At 38.9% G+C, this 16,592-nt stretch overlaps 1 protein-coding gene across 1 annotated transcript in view; it reads right to left on the bottom strand.

Moving 5' to 3' along the window:
* Positions 1–15,370, bottom strand: part of znf385b (zinc finger protein 385B) — a 53,528-nt gene extending 38,158 nt beyond the window's left edge. The window contains exon 1 of the mRNA XM_038721033.1: positions 15,108–15,370. The gene's annotated coding sequence lies outside the window, so the exon portion shown is untranslated. The remainder of the gene's footprint in view (positions 1–15,107) is intronic.
* Positions 15,371–16,592: the final 1,222 nt, after the last annotated feature.

Raw genomic sequence — 16,592 nt, 5'->3', positions numbered from 1 at the left:
GGTTTCTGAGGGACACTAAAAAATTATGAATACACCCAGGCACGCTAAACCACCAAGACTTGCGTTTGGCTTGAGGCGATATTGGCATAGTGGTTGGCCGGCAGGTAGCCTCAGAAATGCTGCTCTAGTGGCCCAAAAACACGGAAGCCCAAGGAAGCCTGGAAAACCTTTTGAGCGTATGCACCCAGTGAGGAACTTTGATAAGAATAAATGAATTCATTCATTCATGGTTAAATTATTTTCCAACACCAGTGACGAGCAGTCAACTTCAGTGCGTTTATGTATCTGGTTATATTTTCTGTGTTTTGGTTGTGTTGTCTGTATTTGCAGCGTGTTTTGGATTACATTGTTTTCCTTGCAAAACCACTACAAATCCTTGTTGAAAAATAAATAAGTTTTAAGATGTGACAAAGCCGTGGTTAAGGTTTGGTACAAAAACGAGGGACAGACCATGGTTTGGGTTAAAATGCCTACTTTGTTAAGGTTAGGGGCCCTTCGTCATCATCCTGACAATAATAAATATGTGGTTAAGGTTACTGTGTTCAAAGTTAAAAGGAAACATCTTTGACTGCTGGTTTGAAACATTTGCTGCTCAATAATAAAGTCACCTGACTTCCTACTACAGTTTCGCTATGCTGCATGTGTGTTGTCAAACAGGTGAATGTGTTTCTCAACTTACTCTCAGGTCCACCAACTGTATCTCTTTCTGCTGTATTATGAATTCTTAACTGCAGAGTCAGTGTACCTGTATGAATGTGTTAAATAAAGCCAAATACTCTGCCCTTTCTCATCAGACAGGTGGCCATCACATATAAAACCATAGAAGCTTCACAGTGACACACACAACAAACAGTCTGATGGCATCACATTCGTTCAGTCAGCTAATTATGCTTGCTCCCTCCTCCAGACAGTGACACACATATCAATCAAGGTTCGCCATCATCGAGGATATTTTAAAACGTTAAACACGTTTGGGAAGCAGGTGAGGAGTGAGGAACCACAGGTGTATCCTATGAGTGCGTATTTACCCGTTCAATCAATTTCTGTTTAGTGACTGGTCAACTGATCTGGTATTAACGTTATCACATCACTGTATAGGTGGCCAAACTATCTGTGGAATAACAACATCAACAGAGGCTCTAACATGTCTCTTCTTCATTCGTAAAATACAAACAAATACATGTGTCTTTAATCTGGATCATCTGAAAAAAAAACGTGGCTCATTCAGGAAAAGGATGTATCCTTTCCAAATATTTAATATTTGTCTAATAATATAACTCTGTAAAGTATTTATAGCGGTTTGTATTGATCCCTCACATCCTTTATGTTCTTTCATTAATAAACTAATCTTAATTGTTGGTGTAATTTCTATTACACCAACAATTAAAATTGTTGGTGACATTTTATGACACTTTGAAGCCTCAGTAGATCTATAATCGCCATCCATACCCTTACTTTTCTGTCTAGTTTGTTTCTAAAGGTTCTGTGTCCAACACGAAGGGAAAAGAAAAAGTGCACCAAGGAAGCAAAAAAAGTTAAATGTCTTCTTCTTCTACCCGATTCATCAGCCCGTCTGTCAGGTTAGCTGTGTGGGTGGATTAAACACTCTTTGTCTCAGCAGGTTTAAAGTTATAATCCCTAAGATTTTACTGAAATCAAATCCAGTTTTTTGATTCTGTTGTCTTAATTGCCCGTTAATTCGGAAGGTCGGTGGTAATATCAATATTTGGTCTTTTAAAAAATCAGATGACTATACATCTACTGATAGAGGTGATGCCAATATAAACACCTTCCATTAACAATCTTGATACAGATCTCTTATATATATATATATATAGTTTTTTAAAATTGTGACCAGGATACATACTCCGTGGGATATTTTACTGTTGAGAATAAAACTTTTCAGTGTTTCTGATGAACAAACTCTGTTCTGGAGACATTGTTTCTCTGTTGCCTCACACTTTGTTTGGCATGTCTGTATTGGAAGGTCTTGTAACATATTGGTTGACATATACACCAATAATGTTATCTGTGAAATTAGCTTGATATTGGCGGATAAATTGGTCTAGCTCTAAATCCAGTGTTACAGTGTTTGTAATCTAATCTCATTGATATTAACCTCACCGTTTTTTGTTAACTCTCCAGACAACAGACGTTTAAGAGGTGGATAAGTGACTACTAATGCAAACACAACATTTTCTACTGCTGCTGCTCCACATGGTGAAATGCGGGGTGAAATGCGGGGTGGTTTTTAATTAGGAGCAGTCACAGTAAATGAAATGACACATAGGTTAACACTGACAACAATAATTATTCATGAAAATTGCATCAGTTTCATGTTGGATCTAAGAGAATCCCATCTTCTGATATGGAGATGAGGTTACATTACAGCTATCACCTCATTTAATGCGTTTTATTAATGAGTGAGTATTGGTTCCAGTCTGTTGCTCTCAGTGTGAACAGAAACATTTTGACGTTATCAGAGATTTAATTTGAATCACACTCAGAAAGCGATGCAGAGTGTGTTTGGTTCTAATCCTCTCATCTATACTATTGACATCATGTTGTATGGTTTACATTCTGCAGTAGGGATTACGCACGCACACACACACACACACACAGATAGAGCAGGAGGTACAGTGACGTTGTTCTGTCTGTCCAACCTTCACTTCAGGACGCTGTGACTTCTGTCTTTAAATAGCTACTCTGCTCCATACGGACCTGACACTTCTAGGTGAAACTTGGCTTTCATACTAAAATTCAGGACTGAACTTGTAACTAAGGTGTAGACCCATGTGGCCACCCGGCACCTCACACATATCATTGTCTGACAACTGCCACTGAACTCAACGACGATACACTGTAGCTGCTGTTCTGTTGCTTTGGTAGATGCTGCATATTGCAAATTGTTCATATTGAGTATGAATATGAAAAGTACTCTTTTTTGGGAAAAGTATTCACTGGCCAAACCAGACTATGAAAGAAGAAGGCAGAACATTTGTAAAAGTGCTAAGGACATGCAAAGATGTGTTTCTTTACAAGCAATTGTACCAAAAATGTTAAAGTGAACATTTGAAACTGATTGATTCCTGCCTGAACAGGACGTTTCAGAATCACAGAAATAAACCAGATGTTCCTCTATTACAGACTGTCAGGGATTAACACACACGCACCCAAACACACACACAAACATGTATACACACCACTGCATGTAGGTTACCCAGCAGGCTGTGCAGGATTTGGTGGGACATGATTGGTTGAGCCAGAAGGGGATTGTGGGATTGAAATTATAATCCACAGAAGAGTGTATGTGTGTGTGTGTGTGTGTGTGTGTGTGTGTGTGTGTGCATGTGTGTGTGTGTGTGTTTGTGTTTGTGTTTGTGTTGTGGCTCAGATTTGTATAATCTGTGGTCTAATAATAGAGATTACCACTTGCACTCTTCTGAACATCTACTGACAGTAGTCTGACTTCGCCACCGTCCTTGCATAAGTGAGGAAAAACACGGAACTCCTGTGTGTGTGTGTGTGTGTGTGTGTGTGTGTGTGTGTGTGTGTGTGTGTGTGTGTGTGTGTGTGTGTGTGTGTGTGTGTGTGTGTGTGTGTGTCTGTGTTACTGCACAGGCTGACCACATGTCATGGTCTCCATTCACTTAAAAGGAACTTGTTCGGGTGTCATCACCTGACTGAAGTTACCCACTTAATAAGGATGATTTATGGTTGTGCATCGAGGGGTTACGCCGAAGCTGATCCCCTTAAAAAATGTAAGCACACATCAGGGCAGTGGAAAGCCTCTTAGCATCATAGTTCAATGCACTGTGGGAAGCCTGGTAGCGTCATTTATTAACGCTAAAGATAGGTGTCAGATATGTAACACAAAAGTCAGAGTAAGGAGGTGGTCGGGGGGGATGGGTGGACCAGAAACTGGACTTTCACCCAGGAGACAAGTGTTTGTTTCCCTACACGTCCAAAAACAACTCTAAAGGGATACCCAGGGTGTTAAAAAGTGATGCCAAGCGTCTTGATCAAGGGTCCATATGTGATGAGTTAGGAGTGAGAATATGTTGACAAAAGTTGTGGAAAGACTGTTCTCTGCACCTTTTCAATAACATACATCTAACAAAGCTACTGCATACCCTCTGCTAACCATGATTACCACCCACTATCACAAGCAAAGTTTTTATCCAAACGTAGGGCAAATTTTAACCAAATTTTCAGAACAAAACACGTGAATATGTGTTTTCCCATTGACTACTGTTATGCAAATATTAGGTGTTGGTGCATCAAGATAAACAGCTGGTGGAGCTCCAGTTGGGTGCTGTTAAACTGTTGCAGAAGAGCAACAATTTGATTAAATTAATAAAAGAACACCTGTCAAACCTAAAACAATGTAATTAATTTGAGGAAGGTTACAGTATCCTCATCACTCCACACAAATCTGATGGTTTTTGTCTCTACCATGGACATTTAAGTCACATGCTTCATTTGCTAAGTCTGTTTCCATTGCACTCTCTGGCCTCCAGCACAGACACTCATGAGTATAGCTGCTAGGGACTGAGGGGAGGAGACCATATAGGCTGCGGTCGGCCCCAATGCCAAGCAGGACCACAGCAGCGGGGCACGACACGGCTGTCCCCTGCCGTGAGGCTGTAGTGGAAACATGCGTCATAACGGCACAAGCGGACCAACCAGGGTTAATGGAAAAACCATTTTAGTCTTTTTTGTATTGAGTGACATCAGGAAAACAAACATTTCATCACATACATGACTAACATTGAAGCAAAGCTGTGAATGTCTGGTTCATATTATTCATTTCCACAAATTCCTTCCAAACAACCACACACAGCCTCAGTACCACAAACTATACTAGTGTACAAGCACACTGTTAAAGTACAACATGGTGTGTTTCAGCAGTATTGCAGTAGAAGCTGAAGCTCCTGCCGGAAAACATTAACCCAGCCCGAAAGACAAGAAGACGGCTATGACATCACTTCCTTCTCAACATGCTGACTCATCAAACATTCAACGGCTGCTCCACTCAACTAATGGAAGAAGAAATATGAGACAAACACACACCTTGGTAGGCAGGTGGTTTAAGTTAGGACACACTCATCTGTTTCTTAGACTTAAAACTGAACTTTAAAGCTGACAGGATGTAGAGAGGAAAGTTGTGTCTCAGTTTCTAAATAAAGACCAACCATCACCTTCACATAGAGGAGACTGTGACTTTGTGTGTTTGACAAACTTTACTGCAGTTTTCCTGCTGACACACATAAGCTGTCTGTCTGAGTGACTGTCTCTGAGTAATGTCTACACTAAGCCAGCTGAATCTGAAAACAAATCTTTATTCTGTTTTTTGACCCTCCATTGGAATTAAGTCTCCATAGTGGATGCAGCTGTAAAGACTGACCTCATGGTCTGTAGAGATGGAGCTTTTGGAAAACAAGCACTGTTACGGCAGTAGAGTTGAGGATAAATCATGATATTCTATATTTTTTTATTGTCAACAAATCCCAAAACAAAACCATTAATTAAGTGATCCGACTAACATGTATAATCTGTTTTCGGGGTCTGATGTGTCTTATTTCTCTATGCCATAAAGCTCCACTGTTGTCCAAAAACTATTAAAAACACATCATCGAGTCACACTGTTGTACTGGGTAACATGTTCCTTGATTACCGTGAACACTCACTGTAGTAGTGTAAATAGTCCCTGATAAACGCTTTTTTACTAAAAAACTACAGTGACCAGCTGTTTGAAAAAATCTTCTTTAAAAAATTAAACTATATATCTGTGAGCCTTTTTTGACATCTTCAGTAGGAACCAATGGGCTGTGGGCCACAGGAAGGTTAGGGAAGTCAGAAAGTATTGAGAGATGCACATTGCTGGTTTTCATCTTAGGTTGTTTCCGAAATCCCCACTCATTCACTACTCCCCACCCCCTATGTAGGGAGTTGTATGTAAAGTACTATATAGTGAGCTCACTCGCATTATTAAAACAACACTTTCGGACACTACCCCGATCGTTAATTACGTCATTGCTGTCGGACAATCAGTTTTTTCTATCAGTGCAGTGCATGATGGTATATACGGCTTGGTTAGTGACCATCGGTTGTACACAGCTTTTCAAAATGCATTCTGGGATACATTGAGTGGACTATATAGGGTCTAATAATTCTCACTATACATTCGGACAGCACTACAAAATGGCGAGCTCACTATATACTCCACTATATAGTGAGTAGTGGGTGATTTTGGACACAGCCCTAGTGACAATACAGAAATTACACCAGATTTATTCTTTTAGAAGACAACTTTCTGTCTGCTTCTTTTCTCTGTGATCAAAACCATCACACAATACAGTTGTTGTCATTAACTTGTATTTATGTTGAGATGACTTCATGATCACACGCTTCAGTGCCGCAGAACCGGAGTTACTGTTCACTTGGTTAAACTGTGACATTTTTAGACACGTACCCAAATCACTATTTTTTATTTTTATTTTTTTTAATAACCTGTCCTGCCCGGCAGTCACTATTTTCTGCTTATTCAGTTGTCTGACAACAGATGCATCAGCTGAACTAAAACATAGTAGGCCTATATGTGATGATAAACAAGAAGCTACAACCAGGAGACAGTTAGCTTAAGTAAGTAATAAGCATAAGTTAACAGTTTTATGCTAAGCTAAGATAACTGGATGCTGGCTTCATATTTAAATGACAGATATGAAAGTAGTATGAATCTTCTCATATAACTCTCCAGCAGGAGCGAATAAGCGTATTCCCCAAAATTTCCATGTTTTGCTTTTACCAGCTGAGACACAACAGAGCAACAAAACCAAGTATCTGTATATAGAAGTACTAATACCACACTGTGAAAATACTCCACTACAAGTACAAGGCCTGCATTCAAAATCTTAAGTAAAAGTATTTTACCACCAGCATAATGTACTTCAAAAGTATCAAAAGTACTCATTACGCAGTAAAATGTTCCGTGTCCGTGTTTTACTGCTTTGTCTGATGTTATTGGATTAATATTACTGCTGCATTTATGTGCATGTTGCATTTTACTACTGTTTCAGGTTGGGCAAATTCTATTCTTCTATTCTATTCTATACTAATTCTATTCTTTATATAATGCTGGGTAGTTGATTAAACAGCAACGCATCATGTTCTATAAAATCAGCTTGGTGACGCATTTGTGATGCATTTTCACGGGTATATTTTAAATAGGTTTTTTTTTAGCTTTTAAGGAGTAAGAGAATCTTCTCAACCCATTAAGGAACTTCATCCCTCAGTTTATCAGAAACATTCAAAATCACCAAATTTGCTGAAACATAGTTTCCACCTTGCAGGAAGGATGTAGTCAGACCAATGTAGTGGATTAAAAAGTACTGAATTTGCCTCTGAGATCTAGTACAGTCAAAGTTTAAAATAGAAATACTCAAGTAAAGTACAAGAAGTACAAAATTTGTGCTTAAGTACAGTACTTGAGTAAATGTACTTAGTAACATTCCACCACTGAACAAGAAGTCTATCCCACATGTTAGCGGTGACGAACACAGACCACAAGATGACGAAGAAGGAGAGGCTTTGTCTAGTTTTCCTCTTCTTTCAGTCGTTTCAGTGTGGACTGAGATCTTTATAAAAACAAACTGAAAGCACATTTTGAGATGCAGCTGGATTAGTGTGGACGTGGTCTGTGTGACAGGCTAAACTCCTGAAAACTTCCTGCAGCCTCCAAACTGATGACACCGTGTATAAGTGTGCGAATGTATGTCAGTGTGACCTTCACAACCTCAATGTGTGTGTGTGTGTGTGTGTGTGTGTGTAATACCTCAGAGACACAAGTCGCGAGGAAACATTTCATCAATGCCAGCCTATTTACACACACACACACACACACACACACACACACACACACACACACACACACACACACACACACACACACACACTTTCTCTTACACACACACATAATCAACTGTCATTTTTAATACACAGTTTCCTAACCCCCCTCTCTCTCTCTCTCCTGTCAAAGCCAGGCCACTAATTTTGTTTTTGATGATAATCATCCAATCGAATTTCATTACTGTCATCACTTCCTTTTTGTCACATGACATGAAAGCAATTAAAATTTCTTGAGACAACACAGGGAGCAGGTGCAGACTCACTCACACACACACACAGGTAGCTCCATAAATCACAGCAGACAGAATGGGAGTAATGAGGTGGCTAGCTCTACGGTACGGTAGGCAGCATCTAGCTAGCTAAGCACACACAGTACTCCACATACTGCAATACTCTACTTTACTGCTACAGTGTCAGAAAAACATTTATGAGGGAAAACACAGTTTTCAACACAAGTTGTGTGTATAGAGTTTCATCAACAACAAACAAACTGAGCGAGGACAAAGTTCAAGCAGTCTGAGGCCAGCTTTAACAGATTTTCGAGTTCAGAATAAGTTTTTATTATATTTTCTCTAAAGGATAGTTTTGGAAAACAAGCTATTCTGCTTTCTTGATGAGTTGAGAAGACTGACACCACTCTTGTGTCTATTGATTAAATATCAAGCTGGAGCCAGGAGAGGGTTAGCTTAACTTACCATAAAGATTGGAAACACTGTTTCCTGGCCAAGTAACAGTCTAGCACATAACCCCTCGTAAAACTGTAAGGTGTTGTTTTTAGACTTCAGATTTTGTACGGATAAACAAATGAGATATGACATGTTAATGATGTGTGCTGGTAGGTGTATTTATTTACCTTTGGACAGAGCCAGGCTAGCCGTTTCCCCTTGTTACCAGTTTTTGTACTAAGCTAAGCTAAGCTAAGCTAACTGGCTGCTTTCAATGAGCTTTCTCATCTGTCTGCGAGAAAGCAAATAAATATATTTCCCAAAATTTGTAAATATTCGTTGAGTCACAAAACTGACTGCGACCAGAAGAAAAATGAGAACACTAAAGAAATTTCCCTACACAGGAATAAAAACATGGCATATATAATGTTGATCTTTTACTTAGAAGTTGTACCAGAACAGGTTTACATGGTTTAATTTTCAAAAACGCCATATTTGTGTCATACTGCAGCACTTCTTTTCACCCTGTGTGCTGACCGCTCCGTTTTCTCACTTCTTTTCAGTCTAAAGTTATTGGGAGTTACATATGCGCAGTACCTAGTTAAGGACTACTAGGCTATCAGATGGAGAGTAGGGCGGGTCCTGACAAGTAAGGTAGTGTGACTTAAAACAAAGCCGCTTCAGCTGGTTACCATGGGTTTGGTTCAGTCATACATGTTCGAACCCAAGTCTGATCCTGAAACACAGGTAGAACAACGCAAACTAGCTTTGCAGCAACCTAGACTGGAGCAAGACGTTTCAAAATGGTAAGTTATTCATTTGTAACAAATGTATATTTCATACGTAATGTTTTAACTGTGCACTGTCTCTACATCACAGTAACAATCCATTGTAAAGTCCATTGACTGCCTGGAGGGTATCTAACGTTATTTTAATTTCAGATCTAACTAGCTTAGTTTGAGGGTGTCCATCACTAGCCGCTAGGAGAGCATTACAATCCGTGTTACAAAGTGACACAGATAGGTTATGGAAGTAAAGGCTGGACTACAATTGAGCTGCTTTCCGGCAGTTCAGGAGCAGTGTTTTCTGTGGGAGATGGTAACTCCCTTTGGGGTGGGCTTTTTTACTTTGCAGACCTATTACATGCTCAAAAAATATATATAACACAATAAAGGAAAGGGAAAAAGCCAGAAAGCATAAATTGACCTCTTTAATTAAATGTTGATGTAACATTCACGTCTCTTAACAGAACAGCAATAAAGTTGTTACGATGAGGTCATTACACCTGCCTGCTGTCTGTCCACACACACACACAAAGGTAAGATTTAGTACAGAAACAACGCTTGCATCCATGCACGTGTGCTCACTGTAGGTTTCCAAAACTAATCTGTCCTGACGTAACAACATGCTGCTTCTCAATCTGCCCACTGCTGGAGTCCTGGCACACACACACACACACAAATTCACATGCACACACAGTGTTTAGTAATGGTATCATGTTCTATAAATAGGTAAAATTGATTTGTGTGGAGGAGAACAAGAGAGTGAGTGTTACAGTAGGATTAATCTACCTTTACTGTACAATTGGACAATGCAAAATAAGAGCCTGTTAGCGAGGACTACAAACACACTTTAAGTGCAGTCTAACAGTTCCTTAGTGCATCCTAACAACACTTTAGCCAACGGCAGGTTAGTACAGTCTAACAGGAGGTTAGTACAGTTTAACTGTCAGTTTGTATGGCCTAAAAATTAGTTACTACAGTCTTACAGCAGGTTAGTACAGTCTAATAGCAGGTTAGTACAGTCTAAAAGTAGGTTAGTAAAGTCTAACAGCAGGTTAGTACAGTCTAACAGTAGGTTAGTACGGTCTAACAGCAGGTTAGTACAGTCTAATAGCAGATTAGTACAGTCTAATAGCAGGTTAGTAGTCTAATAGCAGGTTAGTACAGTCTAATAGCAGGTTAGTAGTCTAATAGCAGGTTAGTACAGTCTAACAGCAGGTTAGTACAGTCTAATAGCAGATTAGTACAGTCTAACAGCAGGTTAGTAGTCTAATAGCAGGTTAGTACAGTCTAATAGCAGGTTAGTAGTCTAATAGCAGGTTAGTAGGCCTACAGTCTAACAGCAGGTTAGTACAGTCTAACAGCAGGTTAGTACAGTCTAACAGCAGGTTAGTAGGCCTACAGTCTAATAGCAGGTTAGTACAGTCTAACAGCAGGTTAGTACAGTCTAATAGCAGGTTAGTACAGTCTAATAGCAGGTTAGTACAATCTAATAGTAGGTTAGTACAGTCTAATAGCCAGTTTGTTTAACCGAACAACTAATTAGTACAGTCTAACAGCAGGTTAGTACAGTCTAACAGCAGGTTAGTACAGTCTAATAGCCAGTTTGTATAGCCTAACAACTAATTAGTACAGTCTAATAGCAGGTTAGTACAGTCTAACAGCAGGTTAGTACAGTCTAAAAGCCAGTTTGTATAGCCTAACAACTAATTAGTACAGTCTAATAGCAGGTTAGTACAGTCTAACAGCAGGTTAGTACAGTCTAATAGCAGGTTAGTACAGTCTAATAGCAGGTTAGTACAGTCTAACAGCAGGTTAGTAGTCTAATAGCAGGTTAGTACAGTCTAACAGCAGGTTAGTACAGTCTAAAAGCAGGTTAGTACAGTCTAACAGCAGGTTAGTAGGCCTACAGTCTAACAGCAGGTTAGTAGGCCTACAGTCTAACAGCAGGTTAGTACAGTCTAACAGCAGGTTAGTACAGTCTAACAGCAGGTTAGTAGGCCTACAGTCTAATAGCAGGTTAGTACAGTCTAACAGCAGGTTAGTACAGTCTAACAGCAGGTTAGTACAGTCTAATAGCAGGTTAGTACAGTCTAATAGCAGGTTAGTACAGTCTAATAGCCAGTTTGTTTAACCGAACAACTAATTAGTACAGTCTAACAGCAGGTTAGTACAGTCTAGTAGTAGGTTAGTACAGTCTAAAAGCCAGTTTGTATAGCCTAACAACTTGTTAGTACAGCCTAAGAGCAGGTTAGTACAGTCTAAAAGCCAGTTTGTATAGCCTAACAACTTGTTAGTACAGTCTAAGAGCAGGTTAGTTCACTCTAACAGCGCGTTAGTACAGTCTAACAGCTGTTTAGGGTGGTCTAGCAACTAGTCAAAGGATAATTTCTTAATTTCTAAACCTATTCCCACCTTTTTTGGTGTAGAAATAAATAGTATGTACAAAACGTTTTGGAATCTGTGCAGTAGATGGCTTCAGCAGGCAGCCATGGACTGGCGACGGTTATACAGACTGTTATACAAGGTGTCTGACACCATCATGGTAAGGATTCCTACGAGTGACTCCCAATGACAGCCCTCATTTTCAAAAAGAAACAGAAGTCTCAAGGACAATTCTCGCTCTGAAATCTCACAAGTTTTGAGTTGTTGCAGGAAGACAACGGTGATATTAAAATAGGGCCCAGGTTTAAAAATACCAAAATTATCCTTTAATACAGTCTACCAGCTGATTAATATGGTCTGGTTAATGCCGTCTAACCACTGATTGTTAAGGTCTGGCAACTAGTTAGCACAGTCTCTGTCTTCTTATTGAAGTTGAGCTCAGGGTAAAGGTGTTTTCTGCACCTCGTCAGACTGTCATCTTCCCTCTTCTATCTTAAACAGAAGACTTCTGCTTTAATTAAGTTGATTAGTGTTAATTAGAGACACACAGACTGAAGTTCCAAACATCCAAACAAAGATTGACGTGCAGGCAGAACAGAACAGAAGGACATACTTAGAAAAGCTGCTAAGAAGGAAGGAAGGAAGGACAGACAGGACAAAAGGATAGAGGTCTTGCTCATTTCATTTGGGACGGCTGGAGAGACGGCTGCAGTAAAATCACTTTCCAGGTCATAAAGGAAAGTAGGAAAAATGTTGGTGGAGAAGAACAGAAGGAGGTGAAGGAGGAAAAGTAGAGGTGGGGAAGGAAGGAAGGAAGGAAGGAGGTAAGGAATAAAAAGGAAGAGAGGCAATATGAGAGGAGAGGAGGGAAGAAGGGAAGCAAAGGAGAAGGTAAAATAAGAAAGGCATAGGAGGTATTTTAGGGAGAAAATCAGTTATTTCTAGTCCAGCTGCAGGGGGCGCTACAGTCCAGCTGATCAGGTGTCATTATCAGACTGATCAATACACACACACACACACACACAGACAGACATTCTTTCACCTATGTGAAAATGAACAACATCTCGGTGACAGAGAGAGAGAGACAGGACAAATCCGGACTGTGGGAGTGTGTGTGGGAGTGTGTGTGTGTGGGCTTATCTGATTATCTGACGAATGAATGAAGTATGTTCAAAACACACACAAGATTATGCTGTCTGTCTATCTGTCTGTCTGTTCTCTCCTTTAGCGCTGATTTTAAAACCATATATCTATATATAAATCTATATATATATATATAGTTTTATTAAATATTTTATATGCAATCATAGTGTGATTACCACATATTATATATTTATATTTTATATAGTGCGATTACTACAGTGTGTTAGTCTGCTGGAGGAAAACTGTTTTAAGAAAAAAAAATCGTAAGCAATTTTTAAAATAGTTGCAGATTCATTTATGTCAGTTCCCTTCAATTCAGTTGCATTTATATAGCACTGATTCATAACATATGTCTTTGCACTTTTCATTTAGAGCATGTCTAGACCATATGCTTTGTCTTTAATTGATTATTTCATTAATGACAACTTGTATCAACTTTACATTTAGAAAGTAAAAGAAAAAATTAAACTAACTGAGAGACTGAAAGACTAAATTATAATGGTAAACTATAGACAGAAGCAGTGGTGGAAGCATCAATACAATAATTTACTTAAGTAAAAGCAGGAATATACCACCAAGTAAGCATATGTAAGTATTAACAGCAAAATGTACTTAAGTATTAAAAGTAAAAGTACTCAATATGCAGAATGGGCATGTCCCAAGTGTTATATTATTTATTATATATTATAAAACTGGATTATTATGACTGATACAAGCAGCATTTGACTGTTCCAGCTGGTCATGGTGGGTCTAACTGTAACCATTTGGCTGCAGGACTGTAGGCGGGATTTTAAATATACTGAGGTCATGAGTCCAAGTCACCCAATCACCTCAACCGCAGAGAGTTAGATGAGAAGATTGATTCAATGGTCGTAACTGTATGACAAATACGAAGCAGGTGGGAAACAGCTAGCCTGACCCTCTTATTAAACCACAACGGATTAAACAAAGAAGACAGTGTTAATTAGTGAGCTTTAGATGTGCTGATAGGCAGATTTGTTACCTTTGAACAGTGTCATATTATTATCTTTTATAATATTGGATTATTATCACTTATGTATTAATGTTTAAATACTTTTTTTTAATGTTTAGCTGTTCAAAGAGGAGCTAATTTTAAGAATTTAATATACTATTGAATAGTTCTATAACCACATATAATTTATAAATGCATTAATCATCAAATCATTGATTTTTTTAAATAAAATCTTAATCTGCAAAGTAACTATAGTAAATGTAAACAATATTAATAAAACAATATTTGCTATTCAGTTATATTTCATCACTCTGCTTAAGTCAGTAACTGTCAGTGTAAAGGGAAATATACAATAGAAGTACTTTTTACTCCAAGTTACTAAAATTTAACATACAAAAAATGTAATAAGCTTATTATACATTTAATCACACAAAAGTATATAAAGTAGTTAGCTCACTTCTGCGGACTCCATTGGTGAAATGCTACTCACACATTGCACAAGTATTAATTATCCAATAATATTACATTGCATACTATAATATAACACATTTTAGTGCAGAAGGAGTACTTTTGATACTTTAAGTACATTTTACTGGCTACTTTGACATATGCAAAAGAATATTAATGTGGACCTACTAGTATTTTTGTTGCTATTTGTATTTAAGTAGCAGATCTGAATACAACTTCTTCCCCACAGTTTAAGCACAAGGTCATTTACTTGATTATTTCCATTTTACTTTATACTTTACTACATTTAAGAAGAACATTTTGTACTTTATACCCAATCACATTCACGTGACAGCTGTAGTTACTGGTTAATTAATATTCTACATTTCATTGGAGTAGGCTATTTTGTACTACTTTTACATAAATTAAAGATCTGGGTACCTCGTCCACCAATGGTAGCTCTACAACAAACAGTTAAATAAATATACATGTGTCTGAAAACTGTAGGCCTACTGTAGAAATGCATTTCTGAACTGAGACACAAAATACAGACAGATGGAGCTTATAAAATGATCATAAAGACAAACGAACATTTAATTTTTTTTTTTTTCTGACAGAAGCAGCCTGAAAGTGATCCGGACAAACAACGACGGACAGACGGTCTCTGGTGGTTTAAAGCCTCAGCTCATGCTGTTCGGTCCGTACCAAAAGAAAAGAAAAAAGAGAGAAGAAGAGGAGGAGGAGGAGGGAAAGAGACAGAAAATGAAGAGAAAACAGAAGAAGAGGGGGAGGGAGGTGACTTACCGAAGGAGGAGGAGGTGATGGATGGATGAAGAAAGTAGAGTCCTTTGGGTTTGAAGCGCTGAACTCAGCTCACACACACACTACCAGCTGCCGATTATTAATCAGTAATCAACACTGAACGGGTCTGTGTCTCCTGGCTGTGAGTCTAGCTCGGGGTTTTGACTGATCAGTCATCGATCGTCCACCCATCAGGTATCCATTCCGGACACTGATCAACTCAGTTGGAGCAGCGGAGAGGCGCGCGCTCTGCGCCGCACAGAGAGCAGAGCTGTTGGACTGCGCATGCTCCACACACCAACATAGAAACACAGAAAGAGAGAGAGAGAGAGAGAGAGAGAGAGAGAGAGAGAGAGAGAGAGAGAGAGAGAGAGAGAGCTTAAATTCCATCCAATAAAAAAATTGGATGGATTTTTAAGGAAAAGACCTGAAACCATATTGTTACCTGTGTGTGCGTGCGTGCGTGCGTGCGTGCGTGTGTGTGTGTGTGTGTGTGTGTGTGTAAACAGGGTGTCTGACTTGAGTCCAGGTTTTGTTGTTTGCAAAAAAGCTGATACAATCCATTTTAAAGCTGTAAATACTGGCTGCAACACACATTGTCCTCTTCTCTCTATCTGTGTTTACTGTCAACTCACCTGTTCATGAAGTCAGGAGCTGTCTGGTTAAAGGACCATTTCACAGTTTCCTAAAGAGCTGAAACTTAAAGCTATAGGGTGGGAACTTTGGAGAAACTAGCAAGTGACAGCTAGATGTTGACTACATTACAGTCCTGCAACAGCCTCAGATAACTGATTTTTTAAATCATTTTTGTGTCAGAGCATTTTATTTATTGATCAGAATGTAAAGAGAATTTCTGCAAATATAACAGAGAATGCTTCTGAATTAAATTGCCAACCCCAAGCTCCTGAAAACCCTTTTTCAAATCTTAAGTATTTCCCTATGCCACCGTCTTATCTTTCATGGATAGAATCTTTTTGGGAGAATACTAAATATTTAATAACATACATTAAATCATTATGTCTACTGGCAAAACTTATAGAGGAGTCTGAAGTGTTTTTTTGACAGCCCTAAATAGTGTCTGCAGGTCTTCTACTCAGGCTGCAGGTATAACCTACATCAATGCAAGGGCAAAACAGCGTCTATTTAGCGAATGCAGTGGCAAATAAGTCGCCTTACAAAATGTTAATAACCGTTAATAATCTATCGTACCTGAAAACAACCAGATGGCTATTTCAATATTTCCTTCATACTCTCCCCTGGACTATGGCAGCTTGAGAGTATGACGATTTTGTTTCGATGACTTTTAGTGAGTAAATCATCCTCCATCCCTAGTGGAAATTATGCCCTTGTGTATCAGAACACCTCCGTGGGGATTGTCACTTAAAGCACAGATTCTTCAGGACCAGGCAGGCAGACAGACAGGTAACATGATGCCAGCGAGCTGAGACATTCCACACTACTGCTCTGAGAGAGACACTTCTGCCTGTC

The sequence above is a fragment of the Micropterus salmoides genome, unplaced genomic scaffold, assembly GCF_014851395.1.
Source record: "Micropterus salmoides isolate LMB-PRFRI ecotype aquatic unplaced genomic scaffold, ASM1485139v1 Ms_hic_scaffold_15, whole genome shotgun sequence".
Taxonomy (NCBI): Eukaryota; Metazoa; Chordata; class Actinopteri; order Centrarchiformes; family Centrarchidae; genus Micropterus; species Micropterus salmoides.
The sequence above is the reverse complement of the archived record's forward strand: the minus strand, read 5'-3'. Positions and strand labels throughout refer to the sequence as shown.